This window comes from Dromaius novaehollandiae, chromosome 22 (assembly GCF_036370855.1).
Source record: "Dromaius novaehollandiae isolate bDroNov1 chromosome 22, bDroNov1.hap1, whole genome shotgun sequence".
Lineage (NCBI taxonomy): Eukaryota > Metazoa > Chordata > Aves > Casuariiformes > Dromaiidae > Dromaius > Dromaius novaehollandiae.
Window position 1 is genome coordinate 10,561,634 of NC_088119.1, and position 13,233 is coordinate 10,574,866.

Sequence of the window (13,233 nt, forward strand, 5' to 3'; positions counted from 1 at the left end):
ACGTGGCCTGGCCCCCTGCCCCCAGGCTCCCGCGCGGCCGGAGGGGCGCGGCGGGTTCCCACGAGGGGCCGGCAGGGAACGCCGCGGCGGCAGGTGGAGGCGGGAGGGAGCGAGGGCGCCTGCGCGTGCGCACGCGGAAGAGCTGGGCACGCGGGGGTGCACGTGAGGTGCGCGTGACTGCGATCAGGCGCGCACCCTCGCCTCACGAGGGGCGCACGGGTACAATCACGTGCACGCACAGATGCGGTCACGTGTCCATCACGTGCACACCGTGGTGTCATCTCCGTATGTGCGCACACGTGCGATAGTGCGCATGCGCCCCCACCCCCACCCCGCGGGTGTGAGGGCGGGAGCGGCGCCATGATGGTGAGCCTCTGACATGGCTGCTGGGGGAGTTGTTGGGGCTCTGGTGGCAAGGTCGTGGTGGCTCTGCGGCTCTGGGAGCTCCGTGTTTGGGGCTCTGGGACTGGAGTGGCTCTGGGTTCAGGCCTGTGGCAGCTCTGGGGCTGGTGGTGCTCTGGGGCCTGGAGCTCCATGTTTGGGGCTTTGGGCTCTGGGGCTGGTGGGGCTCTGGGGTCAGGGCTGGGATGGCTTTGGGGCTGGGGCAGTGGGGCTGTGGGGCCAGGATGGCTCTAGGGCAGGAATTGGTGCTATGGGGGGTTTTGGGGCTGTGGCTGGGGGGGCTCTGGGGGCCAGGGCCGTGCTGGGGCCAGGCCTGTAGCAGTGCTGGGGCCCAGTCAGGTCTGGGGGCAGACTTTGCTGGTGCTGGGCATGAGGCCATGGCCTGGCTCTGGGCAGGACATGGGAGCAGATGCTCTGGCGACCCATGCACTGCCCTGGCATCTAAGAGATCTGGGCCTGGTTCCTGGCTTTCCCCCAGACTTCCTACGTGAGCTTCAGCAGCCCCAGATGGTGCTCCCCCTTCCCCTCCACACTGCTTGTTTTGGCTACCCAGGCTGCAAGGTCTTTGAGATATGCGCTGTCTCCTGTATGGGGGGACCCTGACATTGAAAGGGTGGTTGGAGCACTAACAACAATAGCAATCCACATTCTTCTTGTAAGTGCAACCCTTGAACTGCTTATCAGTGTTAAATGTTCTGATATTGGCAGTGGGAGGCTAAAGTGGGTGCTGGCTTTCCTGGGTTTTGCGTTCAGCTCTTAAAAATGCTCTTTGTGGAGGAGATGTTTTTCAAAGCATTTGTATCGCTGGTTAGTCTGTCTCTATTTGCTCCCTAACGTGTGTTTCCCTGCTGACATCCTTTCTGTGTTCTCATGCTCATGTAGTGTTGTCGAATCGCTCTTGAACGCTGGGCTCTTGGCAGCCTCTTGGCTCCACAAGGAAAGTGTTCCTGACTCACTTTACTAAGGCAAAGCCAAGCTCCTGTGGAATTTGCAGACTTGTAAATGGGAAAGGTTAGGCATATTTTTGTGGCTGGTTGCTGTTGGCTTAAATCAGGCAAAATCCATCAGCTACTTCCCACAGCAGAAATGGCATTAAATTGCATAGCTGGATTTTCTTTCACTCTGCCTTTTATTGGAAATGGGATTGAAATTTGCTGTTCTTGCAGTACTGACAGTGTAATGTGTCACTTGGAAGGGTTACACTGAGTCTAGTAAGCTTCACCCGCTAATCGTGTGAGGTGCTGTGGTGAGAATGTAATGCGAGGACGATGTTGATCAGGTATTAATGGGATCTCAACCTGCCTGGTGGTATTTGGCATGGTGTACTTGGAGCTGTGGATTTGCAAGCTCTTCCCAGAAAAGCAATGAGAAGCCTTGCTACCATGTAGCACAGCAGTCTCTTGACTGCCTGTAGGGTGTTTATTTTTGTCATTAGAAGGCAAGCATGTGTTTCTCTTCCATCCTGCTACTTCTACAACTGCCTACTGGGGATTTTAAATTATTTTTATTATTTTATATTTCATTTATGTCTGGAGGCTCTCTCATGCTAGACTCTGTGCAAACACATAGTCTCTTTCCCACTGAGTTTACAATCTAGGCAGACAATGGATGAGAGAAATTAAGTGTTAATGGCCCCATTTTATAACATGGGAATTGAGACCTGCTGTTCCTCAGTGTTTGGTCTAGGATCCTGCAGGGAGTGCGTAGGCAAGCTGGGAATGCAACCAGATCTCACAAGTCCCTGTCTTGTCTTTGTGATGAGGCATTCATCATCTCTCAGGCTGCTGTTTCTTGGAGTCTGTGGTGAAGAAGCAATCAGGACTCCTTGAAATAGGGAGGAATTGGTTCCCAGAGCCACCCCACACCAAGCCCTCTGCTCAGGGAACTGAGTCACAAGAACAGAGCTACAGCACAGTATAAGTGTTAAAAAACTAAAGCTGGAATTGATATTTGGGAAGTTTCTGCATGCCCTTTGATGCATTGGCCATCTGCTTTCAAGTGCTGGGCAGTCTCTTCTGTGCAGTCAGCAATGGGCATGCTTAGAAAAGCACCAAAAGAACTGAGAAACTGAAGTGCTTTATCAGGGATGTGTTAGTAAAAGCTGTGGTATAGACTGGCTTTGTGCTGCTCTCCAGCCCCTCAAACCTTGAACCAATGCTTTTAAATGTTGGCTTTGCAGTGAAAGCTGGTGGGATGTGTGTTGTCCAGAAGCACTGCCGCAGAGCGCGCCTCACCCAGGAGAAGAGCAAAGACTGCAGAGGATGGGAGCGTGGCAGGTAAGAGGTGGGATGACCTCTTGCTCGAGTCCTTCAGCATCACTGTGTTTGCTCACAACATTGGGAGCTGTGTGAATGATCACTTTGTCTGAAATGAAAACTGTGGTAGCAGGTTAGAGCATCTCTACAGCTGGAAGAGCACAGCAAAGGCAAACAGGGTTACGCCACTCCCTGCTGCCAACCCACAGAAGTCTTGTTGTCTTAATAGTTTGCCTTGTAGTGCCTGTGTCTGCACCTAGATGTTTTACTGACATCAGTGATCAAATCCCATATTTCCTGAGTAATGGTAGGACTCATCTCAAAATGCAACAGCCTGGTGCAGAAACAAACTACTCTATTTATCACTGCGTTGTGAGGTGTGTGTGTACACACACACACACATTTCTTTTTTGGGGATTGCTTGGACATCTTTTAGAAAATGGCAGCAATTCCTTGCAGTTTGCACGTATCCCACTTCTGAGTGGTCTTTGGAAATTGTTTAGCAAAACATCTTTAAAGCTGAAAAGGGATGTCTGATTCCTTATCTGTTGTGCACACGCACTTTGGTTTGCGTGGGAAGAAGCGTGTTGGCAGCATCTTGTAGAACAAAATATTGAAGTGTTTTTGTAGGGGGGTGTGGGGAAACTTTCCTTGATAACAGACTCTATGTCACTATACGTGTGTGTGTGTGTGTGTGTGTGTGTGTGTGTGTGTGTGTGTTTTTTTAAGGTTTTGGTGGGTGGAGTGTGGGCTGTATCCCTTTCAGGTAAAAGCTGTCTGCATAGGTGGAGCAATCTTAGTTGTTTTTGTTCTGTTCTGCAGAAAGCCACAAAGAAAGGACTTCTTTTCTATGCAAACAGGGGAAAGAGGCATTACCAGGGCCAACCCGCAGGGAGTCAGGGAGGTTTCAGTTTGCAATGAACATGTTTGAAGGGGAAATAGAGGCAGTGAATTCTGCTGCCAGTTATGTTTTAGAGCCCTGTGACACACCATTCTGGTTTCTTGAATGGTGGAGCCCCTCCATGGATAGAAGGGATGGCACATGGCAAGGCCTCTTCTGGGAGGGAGTGTTGGAAACTTGCCAGATGGAGGGAATTGAAAGAGGCAGTTGCCACAGTGTCAGTCTCCATTCCATTAAAAAATAGCTTATGGAGTTAAATTAAACCTTGTGCATCTTGAAAGAGCATGGAAATGTAATCTTCACCTGAATGGCATCTAAGAGGTTTGGTTACTAGTGGCTGAAAAAAGCATGTTTCCTCAACAGCTGAAAAATACTCTAGTTCTGTAAGTTTTCATGTAGATTTTTGCTGAAAAGCATAGGAATTGCTGTGTAACACAATGCCAACAATTTGTTGATATGGTGGGGTTTTAGGGAAGCTAGAAACTCCCTAGCAGTTAACACAGGAACTGTTTGCCCATATAAACTTCTGTTCTAACCTCTGCTGGCTAAGGGCTTTCTTTTGTCTTAAAAGATGAGGGTTTATACCTCTGCTAAATTTGTTCTCACCTGCTTAAAAATGTCTAGTTCTTTGAGTCATCAAGCAGGACCTTGTTTTAAATGGCAGGGTTTTCTTTCTGGTTCATATATAAGAGCTTGGAAGCAGAGGCTTTATTTCATAGTGAGCAGGAAAGCAGAGCAGGGCTTGAGGAATTTAGTTCACTGTGGGATTTTGTAGAATGGAAAGTTGTGGTTATGTTCAAGACAGCCTGTTTTCAAAGAGCTGCTGTTGAAATACAGGTTCTAGAGCAAACATGCGGTACTAGAAAATTGAGCTCTCCACAGGTTTGATCGAGGGAGTGATTAAAAATCAGAACAGGGCCTCATGAGGAAAAACCTGCTTTTATAATGCTCACTTTAAAAACAGGAACTTCAGTTTGTGATGCTCATTCACTCTTTGAAGTCAAAACCTGCTTTCTGCATTTGCCTGAAAAATCCAGACTCCATCGTTTGGGAAAGGACTGCTTTCAGCAGAAAACTGCTGCCCATGCCAATAAGCTCTTAAGCAGCTACAGTACAATTCCCTGCAGGTTATTTAGTGGTAGGACATGACTGAAAAAGACCACTTATGTTTTTCAAAGTTGTTTAGGAAATTTGGGTACAAAGTTAATCAAAGATAATGCACAAAGGTCTCATTTTTTATGGAAAGATGTGAGAAAGATAATCAGATTTAGCATTTAAAGTGGATTATTGAAAGTACATGGGAAGGGCATGGGCACTCTGATTTAGAGGTAAAATAAACTGAAGCAAAGCTGTTTTGAAATAATTTCCAGTATATTTAAATTAAACCAAACTAAAATGACTCAGCTTTTAGCTTGATTGCCCACAGGCGACTCTAATGTGATTTAACTAATACTTTTTGAACCCGTATCTTCGGTTAATGAGACATTTTCCTGAGTGCTCTCCCAGAGTCCCATGGCTGCCTTGGGAGCAGAGGGGGACTGTCTGTGGACGGAGCATTTCTTAGCATTTCCCACATGGTGTCAGCATCTCTCAAAGAGACGGCTATTCTTGGTCCCGTTTGCTTGCTGATTTACCCGGCCTTAATAGAGAGCTCAGAAATTTGTTTGGAAATCTCCTTCTGTTAAGAGTATGGCTTTTCATCTCCTGTGTTACTGAAGGCAAGAGGAGGGGGCAGCTGCTTAGGGGGAAGGATGTGGAGGAGATAATGCCCAGGCATTCCTAAAAAGTCAGAGCTGTCTATCTCACCTCCGTGTTGGTTATTAGTGCTGTGTGAGATGTAGGTATGACCACAGCTGAAAGGGAACTGTGGCCCGTGGACTCGTTCTGTATATGCTGCGGGTCATCTGGAGTCCAGCTGTGCCTTGCTTCATATCTTTATAGGCGTTACATTCTAGGGCCTGGAGGAGTGCCAGCGTGTGGAGCATGTTGTTGTGAGAGTGCCTTCTGTTACCTCTCTTTGCATATAATCTATACATTTTTTTTTTAATTTTCAAACAGCTTCCCCTGGCAGGAAGGAGAGGGAAGTATTTTCATCTTGGTTGTTGGTCACTGAAACTTTGTTTCAGAGTGTGGTTTAGGCCACATGCTATGGCTGACAAACTTGGTGCATGTGTGCAGGCCTTGTGAGGAGAGACTCCTTTTGTATTACTGATTATGGAGATAATTAATTTCACTGTTAGATGAAGATCACTGTTACTTTTTTTGCAAGGAGATACCTCCCTGCTTTCTCAGAATATCATTACAGGATCTGCAAGGCATGGCCTGTTGTTAGAACTGTTAGGTGTCTCAGACACATCCTGTCTCTCCCTTCTGCTTCCACTTCTTCCCCTGCACCTCTCCCTGCAAAAGGTGTTTTGTGTGGCTGGAGGGAGTATGTGCTGTTACTCATGTGCGATGCGTCTGAGACAGGAGCAGTCAAAAGCCAGCCATAACAGGCTGCTTAGACAGCAACCTCGCAGAAGAAAGAAAAGTCCTCCCCAGGGAGATGTTGCTCTCCCAAGTGTCAGGCCGAGGGCTGGGGAGTAGGAAGCTGTCTGCTTCAGGCTATGCTGATGCAGGCCAAATGCCCTACTTGCTTCCTGCAGTAGCTTAGGAGTGGGTCTCTGGAGTGGGCATGTATCAGAAGTCCTAACTCCCCAGAGAGAGGGCAGCACTTCTGCAGAACCGATGTCTCCTGAGTGCATCATCTCGCTGTCCTCTTGAGCAGGAGTGGTGGTGGCCCTGCGAATGGCGAAGACGCTCTGTTTGGAAGGAGAGCGGTGCCAGTTTGGCTGTGATGCTGCAGGGCTGGTGAGCTGTGCTCCACCGCCTCCTCAAATGTAGGGGGAGTCAGGGTGGTGGGTATATGTCCAGTGGCTGCGACCCACATGCTGCCCCAAACAGGATACTCTGCTGAAGGGGCAGGCTCTGACACCGTTTCAAGTCTCACTTTTGCAGGCGTTGAGACCTTTTTCTGTTGTTTATCTGCAGCGTGCTTCAAAACAGTCTCCGGTCTAATTTCTGATTCTGTGCACTTCCCGGCTCTGTGAAGCTGTTCAGGCAGCGTTGGCACGTGAGGGGTTGCTCATTTGTAGATGGGTGTGGAGTCACGCCAGAAGCTGCTGAGAGTAAAGACATTTTGATGAATCTTGTAGGTATCTGGTTATTTGCCAGGCCTGCTGCAATCCCATCTAAAATCTGGTGGAAGCCATGTCTTTGTGACTTGCGGTAACTCTTACCTCTGCATGTGATTGGGTCACGAAGTTTGAGCGTTATAGCTACCTGTGACCCTTCGAGAACATAGAAGAAAACTGACTCTCTGAGTGTGTTAACCTCTTCAAAGGAGTCTTGTGCAACTCCCAGTTGAAGAAAGGGGCTGAGCTGCGGAGTGGCATTTGCTGCTGGCTGTGTTAGTCATCCAGAAAGAGACTGTTTTTCCTTTTCCCCCTCCCCGCCCTGGCACAAGGGTAGAGATTCTTTCTCAATGCTTGGTGTGGCCGAAAGTTGGAAGAAATGCGTTATCTTCACGGGAATCAGCCAACTCTTCCCTAAAAACATAAGCTTTTATTTGTGCAGCCCTGGTGGTGAGATTTAGTGGTATGTTGAATTTTGCTGCAGTAGCCCCCGGAGTCTGAAACCAGTTCTACAGTGAGACATATGCAAACATGAACACCTGTACATTCACACCTCCTCCCTCCTAAATGTTTGCATATAGATGGGCGATTACCTGATAATAAGATGCAGAGTGGTGGGTATGCTGTAGAAGTCTACAAGGTTGCGTAGACTACTGTGCTAGTTACATAAATAAACTGGAGGGAGGGAGGCAGGCAGGCCTTTGTATGTACCAGTCACCATTTTTGATGGGGTAGCGTGCTCCTGCTATAGGCAGCAGAGGGGAGTCTTTACTTTTCCTGTAATTAAAATTGGTAAACTGGAATGCCTGAATTGAATTTCTGAGCAACAGGAAGGCCTGCTGGATGGGGATCTGTGGAATTAAGCAGTGATATCATGGACAGACATAGGTTTCTTGGGTGTCTGGCTCAGCACCTTTATTTCCAGAAAGTTAGGAAGGAAATGGGTTGCCTTTGGCTGTGTGGAACATGTAAAAGCACTGGTGTCTCTTGGAAACTGGCCTGAAAGAGTCTTTGGAAAAGGCATTTTGACCTGTGAGTTGCTTGTGATTGTGAACATCTAATTTTTTTTACTACAAGGTTGGTTAAGAGCCTTTTTCAAGAGCACCTTTTTCCTTCTCTGGAGCATTCAGCCACTTGGAGTCCTTGTCTTTTTACTCTAACATGTAAACCAGGACTTTGTCTCAGCAGAGCACAGCTTTTGAGTCTTGTGCTAGCCTTCAGGATAGGTACAGACTACAGAAGGAGTAAGTGTATTTGTTATGGTCCCGTTACTGCATGGAGCTTCTGCAGCAGTTTTGGGATTCTTCAAGCCTTTGCAGATACTTGTATGAAATCCTCCTTCTTCTGTTTCAAGGCCAGTAAAACTCTCATTACCTGGGAAAAAATATATTACTTGGCTTCTTTTTTATTTTTTTCTTTCCAGAAGTTCACTTGGTCACCTGCATATATCCTTTGGGATTTTACCTCTTCTTTCTCCTGTTGCATGATACAAAAAAACTTCAAGGTAATACAAGGACTATTTGTGAAGGTTCCCATTGGTTTCAGTGGATTTTATACCAAGGTATAAAAGAGGAGTAAGAGTGAAAGAGGAAAGAACTAGAATCAGTGGGAGAAGCTCTCATTTTGATGAAGGATGGTATATGCAGACTTTGAATTCTGGAAGGCCTCATTGGACTGTGTTGCGTTGGTTGTGACTTAGACTTTTCCTTTAAACATTAGAGACTGCCTTCAGTTTGCAGAAATTTCCCAATCAAGCACATAATCACTCATAAAAATTAGGGTTTTGTGCAACAGTGCTTGTCAGCAAAGAAAGGAAAGTAAATAGCTGCTCACTATCTTATTTTAGACAATTGAATTAAAAAACAAAGCAGCAAGAAGGGAAGTTAGAGTTTCAGTTCCTGCAAACTGCAGATTTGCATGGGTTTAGCAATGACAAATATATGAGATCATACCTAGATTGGCTGTGCATCTGCCATGCGTGTAGTAAAGGTGAACTGAAAGTCTCCTTACTTGTCCAAACCTGAATAAGCGTTTGTAACGAGCTGTGGCGGTGACAGGTTTTTGTTTAATATCGAAAAGATTTGACTCCCTTCTTGGTTAATAATCTTAGCTCTGTGAAGAATTGGGGTCTTATTGAAAGATGAAAGTGAAAAATAACTTTATTCAGCTTGAAAATAAGTTAACCTGCTACTCAGAATTGTGCACGTTGGAGACTTGCAATCTCTGTAAAATCTAAATACGTTAGATCTGCTTTTCTATTTCAACAAGAAGGCGGGAAGGTTCCTGTATGTAGTAATAGTAACGGCTAGGTACTCCTATTACTACGTATGCAAAGTAACATTTTTATCTCTGTTTTAGTATGTGAGACAGAGGTGGAGGCTTGACTCAGGTTACTGAGTAGCAGAGCTAGGGATAGAACCTGCTTTTCCTAACGCTTGTCTGGGGTTTTGACCATTACATCAAACTGAGCTGCTTCTGTCCTTTGTAGTACCACTACTTAAAATATTGCGGAGACATGGAAAAACTGAAGCTACCTTGACTGTATCTCCGTTGAGCAGAATGGCTCAATGCCAGTCTGGAAGTTCATGCCAGCACAAAGGACATTCAGGCAGGAAAAGGCTTGCTAGTGAGCAGATATTGCTAGCTAATATTTTCTTCTCTAGTCAGAAAACTTTCTCTTCATCTTCTTCCACCTCTCTCATTCTTACCTTCTTGTACTGTGCATTCTGCTGTTACCAGAGATCTCCACAAGCAATAAACCGACAGTTTGCGGACAGGGTGTCTAAGAAGAACTCAGCAAAACCTTGTTAAGTTTTCCATCCCTTTATGTGTCTTTGGTTTTTATGGTCACCCGTGTTCTAAACTAGAAGGTTGTTCTGCTCTCTTTTTTCAGCTCTCTAACACAAACTCTCGTCGTATCAGGAGCTATAATGAAGGTAAGGTGGCCTGGCAGGGGATTGTGCTGCTATCATTAAATGCAGCGTGGTGCTGTTAGATTATCTGATTATTTTTCCTGTATGTCAATTGCATGTTCTTGTCCTGTCTCTTGCGCCAGCAGTAGGACCTGAGCTGGTCCTGCCTTACTGTAGCCCTTCAAAAGTCTTTGCTTTTCAATCTGGTCAGGTCCCTTGATTTATTCACTTTGAGGTCATGCAGCTGCTTGTGCTGGTAGGATTGCTGCTGCCTGGGCTGATTTACGTTTCCCCAGAACCATCCTAGAGTGGTTGAGCCGGAAGGGGAGAAATCCCCTGGCGTAGAAAATGCTGTGACAAAACCCATCACCTGTCACTTTGGAGGAGATTGATTCCCCTGTGGGAGGTGGCCACCTGGGCAAGGTGGCTCAGCTGACAAGCTGGGGAGGGAGATTGCTGGCTATGGAATGAGTTCTCCCCTGAGAGCTGACACCTCTACCCCGAGAACAGGAGGCTGGGTTCTTTTTCCATTTAAAAGAAGATATGGGGAGAGGAAACTGTAGCCCACTGTCAGCTATTCTGATTGTTGTAGAGTGCCACCACCCTTCCTCGTCACCCACATGCATTATTTTTAGGGTTTGTTTGCCTCAGTTAACTCCAGCTCATTCTTTCTTAGGGCGACAAGGACTTCCCTTCCGCAGCTGCCCAGGTGGCACGTCAGAAACCACAGCCATGCCTGGAGAAGCTTCCCCTTCACCACTGTATTAATCAGTTAATTCACCAGCCCCATAGTTGACCTGGCGGGAGGCAGTGTTTGGGACAGCATGAGAAAGGAGAGGACAAGCCAATGCCTGCACTCGATGGATGGGAGCAACTGCATTTAGTGAGGCCTACTTTCAGTTTACCTCCCCCTCCCAATCCGTTTGGTATCGAGAGCTTTTAAACTGCAACTTAATACAGGTTTGTAACAAGCACACATAGGCAGGTGAAAAACCGAAAGGGGGAGAGAAATGTTTAGCAGTGATCCTTGATCTGGAACAATGAGTCCAGTGCTTCTGAGCAATGAAGAGGTTTTTACTAGTTCCTGAAATGACTTGGAGAAGGGATTGCAGGAACAGCCTGGAGTCCAGGTGGCTGTGACTAGGTGATAGCTCTCTCTGCTTTTGGTGTAGTTTATTGCAGAGCAGTGGCCCCTTTCTGTAGCAAGGATTTTAATTGATTTTTTTAAAGATTTAAAGCTGAAATTGGTCCCAGTCCCCCAGTGAACTGTAAAAAGAAATTTCTTTTCCTCTGTCTTGCTGGTGAGAGATATTAAATTGAGTTAAATCTGTCCTGGAAATGCACCTGTTTTCAGTAACAGATTTTGCATGGTTTGGCTGGAATATTTACAGTGCCTTCTGAGGTGTGAGCTTTGGTTGCTTGGTGACCTGAGTTGTACCAGTTTGAATCAGAGTTGTACACTGGAACCTGTGCTGCTTAAAATTCAGGAATTTTTCTGTTTGAAAGTTTGGTTTAGAATTGGCTCTGAGAAGCACAGGGAACTTGTTAAATGAGTATGGCAGCTTTCTGCAAAGCTGGGATTCTGTTTTGTATTTTGTGTGCTGTAGCTCAGAGCTCCTGTTTCAGCAGGCTGCATCTATTGCACAAATGAGCTTCTTGGACTTCAGTGCAGTTGAGCCTTCTGACCTAGTTGTGGTGAGATATAATGTTTATTCAAGGAGTTTTGGTTTTAGACTTTTATTTTTCTTGAGTAGCATTGTGGTGCCGTGGTCTCGAGATGCTCCATATTGCTGCTTGAACCTCTGGGCCGGATGCTGAAACTAGCCTAATACTTTCTCTCTAGGGAGAAACCGTGACTGACACGCACTATTTAGTGAAAGCAGAAACGATCCTTATTGCTTTGGCACTCAAACATGAAGCTGCATGTTTGTCACGTCTTCTGGCTTTGCCTGAGATTCCTTTCCCTTGTTTCCAAGGTGCTCAGTACGTGGCTCATGGCCCTACTTTGTTACAGACAAACGAGGCCTTGTTTTTTTCTAGCAGCCCAGGAGAAAGTGGCAAGATGGTTTATTTTCACGGGATTTAGGTGCAAATATATCTTATGTAAGTCTTAAGATGTTCTGTTATTTCATACTTAAGTATGAAGCTGCTTCTCATTCTTGTGGTTTTTCACCAAAGCAAAGGATTCTGTGGATCTCTGGGATGGACCCAGTGTGTTCTGTGGCTGGAAATAAAGCTACAGCTCACAGCTTTTAGGTGGCCCTTTCCTTCAGCTGGGATTTTCTCCTCACTGATACAAAATGCATACAGCTTTGCCATAACTGTGCTCCTAAGTCACCATGGCCACTTGAATGTGGCATAAAATAAACCTGACTACTAGTTGGTAACTTCTAATTTTTTCCAGTATTTCCATGGTCTCTCTCTGGTGTAGGGAGAAACCTTGCATCATGTTGGCTTGACAGGAATGGTTCCTCATCAGCAAAATATGTGCTTTATGAAGGGACATATCTGCTTGCTTTGAATCTATTATTGGGACAGATTTTTGTGTCTTGGACTTGGCCAGGAGCACAAGCCGTCTTAAAAATGATGCACTCTATTCCTGTGTTTTTGCTGGTGGGTTCCAGACATGCTCTGGTGATACGGTGTATCAGAGACCTGAGTTAGCTCAGACTCTGCAAGTATAAAGCATTCCTGGAAAACACTTCACATTGCTGTTATTTCTGACATAAATTCCCCCCACAAAACGTTTGTGTTCTTTGCTAGCGTGAAGTGAGCCCTCTTCTAATTAAAAAAAAAAAAAAAAAAATATATATATATAACGTGGTCAAATCTGGCTTCATTCACAACCGTTTTGTGTTTTATGACTGTGTAACTTGCATCCCTTGTAGTGAGGTGTGTGCTGCTGAAAATTTCCTCAATAATACTGGCTTTTCAAAATGCGTCATTTTCAATGATAGAATAAAAGATGTGGAACTGAGAAAGCACCTGTGTCATGTTTTTGGTTTGTTACACTAGTATTGCATGATAGTAGTATTTTACAAAGGGATCTCTGCTCGCTTATTTACTTACTGAACTATAGTGAAGTTGTTAACATGACCAGGGTTGCAATAATAGGTAAGTTTTTATAAAGCATATTGACCATCCCTGTGCTTTGAGGCATAAATCAACCATGGAGGTCAGGAAGATGTTCTACATATGTTAATCATGTCACACTGGCCTGTTTGAGTTGCTGAGCTGGATTAGATAGCTTGTCTGAACTAGCATGGTGATTGCTACTATTGCTTTATATGTAGATGTTCTAGCCATGAGAATTGTGGTCAATGCCTCCCACTGTGAACAATTTGCACAATAATATATTTTCATTACTAATTTTTTTAATTAAAAATGAACAATAAAATGTTACAGTACAAACATTTTTCATGTAAACATTGATAGGAAGCCATCAGGAATATCCATTACTGGAGCAGCATTAAGGCAATTAGGTCATCAATGAATTTAAAATAGTGGTATTTTTCTTTATTCTAACCCTTAACCTATTTACTGTATAATTCATCAACAGATAAGGAAAATAAGATTTTTTTTTTTTTTTT

At 45.3% G+C, this 13,233-nt stretch overlaps 1 long non-coding RNA gene across 3 annotated transcripts in view; it reads left to right on the forward strand.

Annotated features, from left to right (window-relative positions):
• LOC112993027 (uncharacterized) overlaps positions 1-13,233 on the forward strand; it is a 13,373-nt gene continuing 140 nt past the window's right edge. Inside the window, exons 1-3 of one of the 3 annotated variants that reach the window (XR_010392597.1) lie at positions 1-366; positions 881-1,057; positions 2,582-2,678. This is a non-coding gene — a long non-coding RNA (uncharacterized LOC112993027). Of the gene's footprint in view, positions 367-880; positions 1,058-2,581; positions 2,679-10,319; positions 13,230-13,233 lie in introns of those variants that run through there. The other 2 variants (XR_003261639.2, XR_003261638.2) reach the window with 2 other exon arrangements.